This window comes from Teleopsis dalmanni, chromosome 1 (assembly GCF_002237135.1).
Source record: "Teleopsis dalmanni isolate 2A chromosome 1, ASM223713v2, whole genome shotgun sequence".
Lineage (NCBI taxonomy): Eukaryota > Metazoa > Arthropoda > Insecta > Diptera > Diopsidae > Teleopsis > Teleopsis dalmanni.
Window position 1 is genome coordinate 165,839,264 of NC_051846.1, and position 9,296 is coordinate 165,848,559.

Consider the following 9,296-nt stretch of genomic DNA (forward strand, 5'->3'; position numbering starts at 1 on the left):
TTTAAATAAAAGTCAATATTCTATCTAACTCATATAGAGATGGACAAGAGTTATATTTTTAAGAGGTCCTTGCGATATACACTTTAGCGACCTTATAAAGCTACTTTAGTTTATTATAGTCCTATTCAACCTAAAATTTGTTTTATATTCTGTATCTTGTAAAAGATTTATATAGTAGTATATAGATAGGTACACAACGGTTGCTTGCAAAAATATAATATTGGATATATACATATGTATATCATGCTGAAGAAACGCATTAGTTTTCATTGTCCAAAATTGCAAAAATTTATTCATACTTTAAAATTTATTTTTCTCCTGTATACCTTAATATTTACCAGAATAATTGCAGTAATCCTTGAATTACCGCAGAAATTTCTTCAATTGCCTCAAATTATTTGCATGTTTCACTCAATTACTGATTGAGCTGTTCAGACCGCAATACCGTACTTTGTGTTAATACACACTTTAGCCTTCTTCTGAAAGAAACCTTAACTTTGTAGTGTGAATTGAGTATAACTGAATTTCGATTTAGAATAGTTGAGAGTTCACTTTTTTTTATTTATAATTGGTGTAAAAATATGCTGCTGTGAATAAGAAATTAAAACTAATAGATTAATTTTTATTTTTGTTTTTATAATTATGTGTTACTATATACCTTATAATCAAAAAAGAACGAGAATTTAAAAAAAAACGCAAAATTTTAAATTTTAATAAATTTCTCTATTATCGCCTTTAAAGTACTCTCCTCCTGCGGCAATACATACATGCCAACGTTTGATCCAATTTTTCATACAAGTTTTATAGGTCGCCGAAGGTTCACGCAGCGAATTCTCTTTTATGGCCTCTATGGTCTCAAAACACGTTCCTCGAAATGACAATTTGAGTCGGGGGAAGAGGAAAAAGTGACACAGGGCCATATCTGGAGATAACGATGCTTGGTTGATGATATTGGTGGAGTTTTTGGCCAAAAACTGCGACACAACCAACGCTGTGTGAGCCGGTTCGTTATCGTGGTGTAAAATCCATAAGTTTTCTTTCTATAAATTTGGCCTCTTTTTGCGAATGGCCTCACGCAAACGACGCATAACGGCAAAATAATACTCCTTATTGACCGTTTGACCAGCCGGAAGGAATTCATAGTGCACCACACCACGAATATTGAAGAAAACAGTCAGCATAACCTTGATTTTGGACCGACTTTGGCGTTCTCTTTTCGGTTTCGGCTCACCTTCGAAGCACCCTTCAGTCGATTGTTGTTTGGTGGGCATGTCAAATTCATAGACCCATGTCTCATCACCAGTTATGATGCGTTCGATGAATGTGGGGTCAATATCTATGTTGGAAATCATCTCTTTGGCGACATCACAACGACGCTTTTCTTTTTAATGAAATTCAGCTAAAAATCGCCACACGAAAATTTTTAGACTTCTTTGTATAGACGCCAAACAAAAACTAATCGTACGATATGCGTTAAACTTTGACAGAATGTGTATAATAGTGTTGCCAGCTTAAAAATGAAAAAATTTACCGTTTGGATAAGCGCGGGAATTCAAACAAATTAAAATTGTCATTCTTTTTTGATCACAAGGTATAGATAACCGAAGTATGTTATTATTATCAAATTAACTGAATTTCATTAAATCGGTTTTTACTATATTTTGTTGATTTAAAATGAAACTTGTGTGCCTTTCTAATATCATTAAATATTTTTTCTAAATAGAATAAGTTGCCAATTTTGTTACTTTTTTGTAAAGATCGTCAAGACCCTTAGAGGTTTAAGAACTCCACACTTTATTAAGTTAATTCATAGAACCTGAAAACCTCCTTTTTTTGAGCTTAGCATCTATACTCTAAATAACAATTACTACATAGAAATTGCTTTAAAAATAAACTTGACATTATAACTTTCGTTTTGTCGAGAGTCTACTGTATAAGGATAACAACACTATCCGTAGAAAACTTTTAACAATGTTATCTTGACAATTTTAATAGCTAAGCCATTAAGAAACTTATTTATTAGGTATCATTCAATTTCAATTTTATCCGCAATGCAACTATGTAATATAGAAAGGGGAAATGAAACAAAATGTTGAACTGACCTTTATTAATGATTAGAAATGCTTGAAGGTGAAGAAAGAAAAAAAAAATGTTATCGAATTTTTATACAAGTAAATAGGTATGAACATATCTGTTTATTTGTGTATTTATTGGATATATTAATGATATGCTTTCCCACACATATGGCACAATATACACGACATTCCATGTCATTGCAGTAAATTGAAATGTACATGATAATAAGTTTCATGAAGGTTCCCATATGTTCTCTATTTGTATTCGTTGTAATGTCCTTAAGCTAACAAAACCAAGTACACCATTCAAGGCAATTTCTTCATTTTGTTGTGACTGTTCTTTTCACTTAGAAAGTATCTACATACAGACATTAAATGGATCGATAAAAAAATATTGTACATTGTCTTAAAAATACAATTTAATAAATAATTGACAATCGTAGCCCAAATTAGAAACATGAGAGTTTAGATATTTTAATGTTGTCCTGTTTGGTCATTTCGTGCACATCACATGGCATTGAACTTTTTCCTTGGTTTTTCTATTCTTTCATTATTTTGATTGATTTTACGTCAATTTAAGTCTTAATGTCTGACATTGACATTTGACACTTGTCAGTGGGTTGACTGTTGAGTGTTGGGTGTTAGTGGGTGTTAGAAATTTCCTTGAACAAAAAATAAAATGTTGCACACAATTGTTTTTCTTATATTTGATTTGGGTACGTTTAATGTCATTTACAATGAAATAAAATAAAATGTTGGTCAAAATTTGCAATTTATATTGAGAAAAAACCTACAAGTAAAGAGAAAATGTTATAAAAAATAGTATAGAAAAATAGAGTTTAGCATTTTGGGATTTAAATTTAAATACCAATTGGGAATAATTTAATTTTGAATTTTTATTAGAATTCTTAATCTAAAAATAAGCGTATTTTGGCAACATAAACAATATTCCAATTAAACCCAAAATATATTTTATATCCATGATATTCCGATGATATTAAAATATTATATAGTTTGTCCAAATATGTATGTCTAAATAAAATAAAGCTCTGCCTTAATTTTTTTCTTTTGTATTTCAAGTGGTTAGATTAGTAAAAAGATAGAGATGGCTGCCGCAGCCCATGCATAGACCTAAAAGGTCCGTAGAGACTCCAGATTAAAGATTAGAGGCAGTTATTAAAAGTATACAGTGCTTAAGTTATATGTATCATTTGCATATTTCACGAGATAGTTCGCTCTCTATCAGGGACGAAGTTCTGCTCCACAAAACTGGTTGCTTCAAAAAATATTTTCGAGAGAATCTGATAGAAACAGAGAAGATGCTTCAAGACTGCGTAATAATTTTTGACTAAACTGTGCTCTAAAGTATGGCATCGATAACTTTACGCATCCCTACAACATCATCTTTCAAAATGACTCCTCTTCTTTTGCTTAGCAATGGAATTTCGGTATTTCGGTAATGGTATGTCCCAGACAGTAAATGATTTGTTTGAACTAATATTACTGCATTTCGTAATTTATTAAAAACTTTGAGACTTTACCGAATTGTGTGCAGTTCCTTTACAATTTGTGGAAAATTTATGAATATTACATAAATGCATGTTTCACAGAAGAAAAAGATATATTTGAAATATTCCGCATATATAGTATAGGGTTCTAAAACCGTGGTAACAATCTGTGAAAAACAAATTCTTTTTTATTTCTTTTTTAATTATTCATTGATGTCGCGTTACTATGAATTATGCTGCCGAGCACAATCTGTAGCTCGATTTTTTTCTAGACATCTATAGAAACAGTTAAAATTCAAAAAGTAGGTTCGAAACGATTAACAAATAGATTTTTTATTATAGAAGACGCGAATCTCTGGTTTGAATAATTACATTTTCTGTGGCGGAGCAATTTGATGACGGATTTTGTCACAATTAGCTATTCTAAGCAAGTTTTTTCAGTTAGCCATATGACGATATAGCTTTGATCTCGATATATCGGGCTCAAGATATAGTAAACGTGCTATTTGTGAATTTTCAACCCAGGTGCTTATAATAACAAGACTTCTTTTTTTAAAATATCTTCCAGATATTTTATTTTATTGCTAATATTTACATATTTATTTTCCAGAGTCTTTCGATGTCTATATTATATATTTTTCAGTAAAGAAAACTAATTCTGTTTTCTCTGAGTTGACTCAAATTTCATATTTGTTCAATTATTTATTTTGTACAAATAAGATTGCATCTGGTCACTGAGTATATAACCTCTTATTCAACTGCTTACTTATTAATTTTGACCAAATAAGATTGCATCAGATCACTAAATATTTGTAGAAATTTTTATATAGTTATTCATCAGCATCATCGTCCACAAAGGTTAACATATTGAATATTCGTATAAAGAAGACTTCATACCTATATATATTGAGTCAACCGTTAATAGCCATGAACGAGTAGATAGCATGAGCTATCCTCCATGACCGATGGTTCGTCTTTCTGTTGAAAATGGCTCTTTATGGTTACGCCTTTTCATTTTGTGCGATAAAGCAGTAGTTACATTTGGGAGATAGACTTTCTACTTAGGCAATGCCGTTTGATAGCGTATATGTTGTCAATGCTTATATCCAGAATACACAAATATTGAATATATTAGTGGGTATCTGTACTATAGAACTTCTAGATATATATGTAAAAATCTATTGATTGACAGAACTAAATATAATTTAATCATTTAACATTATGTTTTGAGATTTAATATATTTATCAAGTTAAATATTTCCACAATTCACAGCCATAATTCATAAATTTAACAATAGTCTGCATTTAGTATTAGGTTTGGCATTTTTTCCCTCCACTTCGGCAGAAGAAAATGTAAATACTCATTCCAATCATTTATTATAATTTTTTCTTTTTTCATAAACAAAACTAATTTTGTAGTTTTTTTACTACATCAGATACACGCAATGATAATGAAATAAACCTTGTCAGCTAATTTCGTTTAATGCATTCTAATATGAAAATTGCCTTTCTGGTTATTTACAAATACATAACTGCTTCCGTAAATGTTTTCTTTCAATTGGTGTTGTATTATTTGTGAGAGACCTTGACCATAACCGCACTCAATTATTTTTAATTAATGAATTTTCTTCAGTTACTATTGTATACTCTATACAGTACTAAGCATAGTACCGACAATTATTTTGTTTTTAAATAAATAATATTGTAAATTGCACAATAACGGGAGTGTTTCCGAAGAAAAACGTGAACATTATTTATTAAAATTAACTTTTAAACTTTTGCTCAAAAGTAACTTTCTTCTGTTTCAAATATTATTACCTTAAATGATACATAGTTACCGTTGATAGCCACCTAACAACAAACGTACAAATTTAGGCTCTAAAAAATAGGGATTTACGCTCTAGACGTTGTGATATGAAACAAAAATTCATAATACGCTGACTGCAAGGTATTATGAATACAGGTATCTCTATTCTGGATGAATAATTTACTCTTTCGTTTAATAAAACGGACATTGCCTTAAATGCTTATATTAGGAATGCCTAAAATGGAGTGTCGAGAATGTATAGACGCTTTCAAATGAGTGATAAAACAGACTACCAGGCTTGATTCAGATGTGACAATGCGCGCCTTCTTCAGTCTCGTATATCAAGTTCAGTTAGTGCTCCCTCAACTTGATTACTCCACCGGAGACACGGTCTACCTCTACGTCTTCTTCCGCCAACTACTGTTTCAAACACCTTTTTCGCCGGAGCATTTTCATCCATTCTCACGACATGACCGAGCCAGCGAAGCCGCTGGATATTAATGCGCTGAATTATATCAATGTCGTGGTAAAGCTCGTACAGCTCGTGGTTCATTCTAATGCGGTAGTCGTCGCCAACTCGTAGAGGATCTTACGAAGATCTTGCGAAGAACTTTTGAAAACAGCTAGTTTGAGCAATATTTTCCCCTCCGCATTATGTCAATATAGTTTAATTTTCGAGATATCGGACTTTAATGCTTGAACTTTTTACATAAAAATCAACAGAATGATGTCGTTGCTGTTGTAATATGAAATAAATTACATGACGAATGGGTTAGGATATGGATAGGTAATGTTTGTGTGAAAAGGAAAGATATTATTAGGAAGTAGGGATGGATTGGGAATGGATGGAATTTAAATTAAAATCAAACAGGATCAGACCGAATAAAGCTAGCAATTTCTATGAGACAGGTACAAAGATGGATTGAACCAAAGTTGTGTGTGTGGTAGGGTAGAGCAGTTTGGGCACACATTACGAATTGCTAATATATATTAGTAACAAGTAACCATTTAGCAAGTAGTTATATCTTGATCTCAATTGTGGGAACAGTGTTTGTTGCACAGAGAAGTCCTTGTTCTTCCTGGAAAATTTTAGGCGAATGCTTATTGAGAACTTCATTGCAGACCAACCGTCGTCTCGATGAGGATAATGTATCTACATAGAGCACTGTAAGTCCACAATTATATTCGACCCCACTGACCTCATTGCAAATGGTGTCCATATATTTATGATATAAAGAAAGGTATTGATGGATGCATTTTGGAGGGAACGCTCTACTGAACATAAGGCCATTGGGATGTCAATCTGTGAGGCACGCATGGAGGTATTACTTGAACAGCAATTGATTGTGTTCTTTTACAAGAAACATTTTAGATTCTGCATGAAAATGTTTAGCATGCGATGACAGCCGATCGCACTGTGTAATACTGTGTTCCAAGAACGATCGGGTCTACACCCCGGAGCCACTCTTCGATTTTGACAACAAAGAGCCTTTCACCTCTTCCCAAAGGGACTACACAAATAAATACGTGTTTTTGTAACATCAACATCAAGTAGACAACAAGTTGTTCAGCCATTGTGTATATAATGAAACGAAAAATTTCATATTCTAGATGGCGCTAGATAACTTATGTAGTTTTGTATAATCAATGTGAATAGTATAAGCAATATCTGGAGTATAAAATATATGCGCTTCAAAATAACTGACTACTGAAATCAATCACACCCATCATATTCGTTGAATCGGTATCACGCGTATTAGCAACATATTCCTCTTCTTTTACTGACTCACAGCTATGAGAGTTGTCGTGGTATGCAGCCTTTATCCAATTGGCTTTCCTACTTATTATACAGTGTCATTTTAATAAAGCAATTATATTACACAATTGAAAAGCGATATTGATATCAGAGTAAGTTAAATATACTTGGCTGATTGTTCTAGCCAGGTGCACTTAATATGGATTCCGGAACATGCTGGTATCCAAGGCAATGAAATAGCAGAGAAACTCGCAAAAACAGGCACGGCTTTAATAGTGATGAGCTCAGAACGTTTCTGCGGCCTAGGCACAGCAACTTTATCCATTCTTTTAAACAGCGCAGAGGAAAAAGAAAGAGAACTATATTGAGTAAAGCTACCAAGACTATCACAATATAAAATGCTTTTAGCGACTTACTTATGATATGGTGTAAACATTTATAATGACAAATCTGAGATAGGGGAGGAGTTTCTAATAGTAGTAGTAAAATTTTTATTAATCAATGATTTCTTATTTTCTGAATGCGGTCTCTTCGTACTCACGTTTGACATAGTTTCTCTAAGGAGTACAAAGTGTGGCCAACTTAAATGTAACTAAAGGAATACAAACTATTATCTAAAATAAAAGCCATTATTTAAATTTTTTCTTTTAATTGAATTGTGAATTATTCCTTCAAGCACTCAAAAAAATTTTTTAAGGGCGCTTTAATTAAAGCACAGTAAAAACCTTCGTAATATTTATATCCTGTTTACCAAAACCATGAAAACCTTTGATATTTTGATTTAAATTTTAGGATCAAATCATTGTAAGCTTCATTGTCGTTAATACACAGTTCACAAGCGTCACACAATATTTGACATTTAAATTTAATATGTTAAACAAATGTCCTTAAGATAAGGATAATTGTTGTGTTATGACAAACTTTGCACTTTATTTAAGTTTTTTTTCATTTAACATTGTTTAACTTAACTTGTAAGGTAATTATCATTGTCTTCAAGAGCTGCATGTGTCGAATCGTGAACATGTTAAGTTCGTATCCTTGCATAAGAAAACACCACTTTTCAATTATTTGAAGGATTTAATTACCGTTTTAAATGTCATGCACGAACTGAAGAAATATTACTTGGGTGATTTTATATTGAATTGTGGTTTAATTAGTTGAACTATTTTTTTTTTTTTGTTGACGTATGTTATTAATAAAATGTTAATGACAATTTCTTAGTAAGAATGATGTGAAATAGTTAACTATTTATTAGTATTAATTATAACCATTATTATATTTAGATACAGTCTTAAAAATTTTAATAGTACTGATTTTCAAATATATGAAGAACAAAAAAATAAAAGTGAAACAGAGTGTATCACTCTTATCATCCTATTGGCATAATGCATGCATATTGGAATTACAGCACACAAGGGCTGGGTTAAAGTCCTACTAATTGTGTTACTAAAACGCACTTTAAAAAATTGTTATAAAATGCTTGATAGCACTATCTCAAGAATAGAGTCTAAAACATTCTTTTAATTCACAAAAACGTCCTGAAATAAATTTACAAAGAGGCTTAGCTCAGTTTGGTAACACTACCAAACCTCGCTTGCAGTCAGCGAAGTTATACTAACGTAACCTACCACACGACTATACCATTGCTTTTTCTTTCTCTACCATATATCCATGATAAACCTTACAACCTACTTATCTAAGAAGTTATTGAGGTGCACTGCAGTAACAGAAGTGACAACATATAAAGGTTATTACAAAATATGTTTCCTACAATTTTTAATTACATTTTTAACTTTTTAAGATAACAAATAATTTTATTCTCATTAAGTAGTTTCCTTTTTAATTATAAATGTTCCAAATTATATAAAACAAGTTTTATTAACAATTTCCTTGAATTACTGATAAATAAAAACTCAAGTCTTTTCAAATTGAAATAAATTTTTATAACTTTCCAACTTCTTCTTTTTACAACTCTTAACAAGACAATTGTTTCCTAAACTATTTAAGTATTTACATTATTGTTAGGTCACCAAAGTTGGCTAACAAAGAAAAGATTCACTTATAGACATAGCTTAGTTTTCGCAAGGGCTCTCTATTAATTTGCATTTAAATTAAACATTAAAATTTATATAATTTCATTTTGTTTAGTT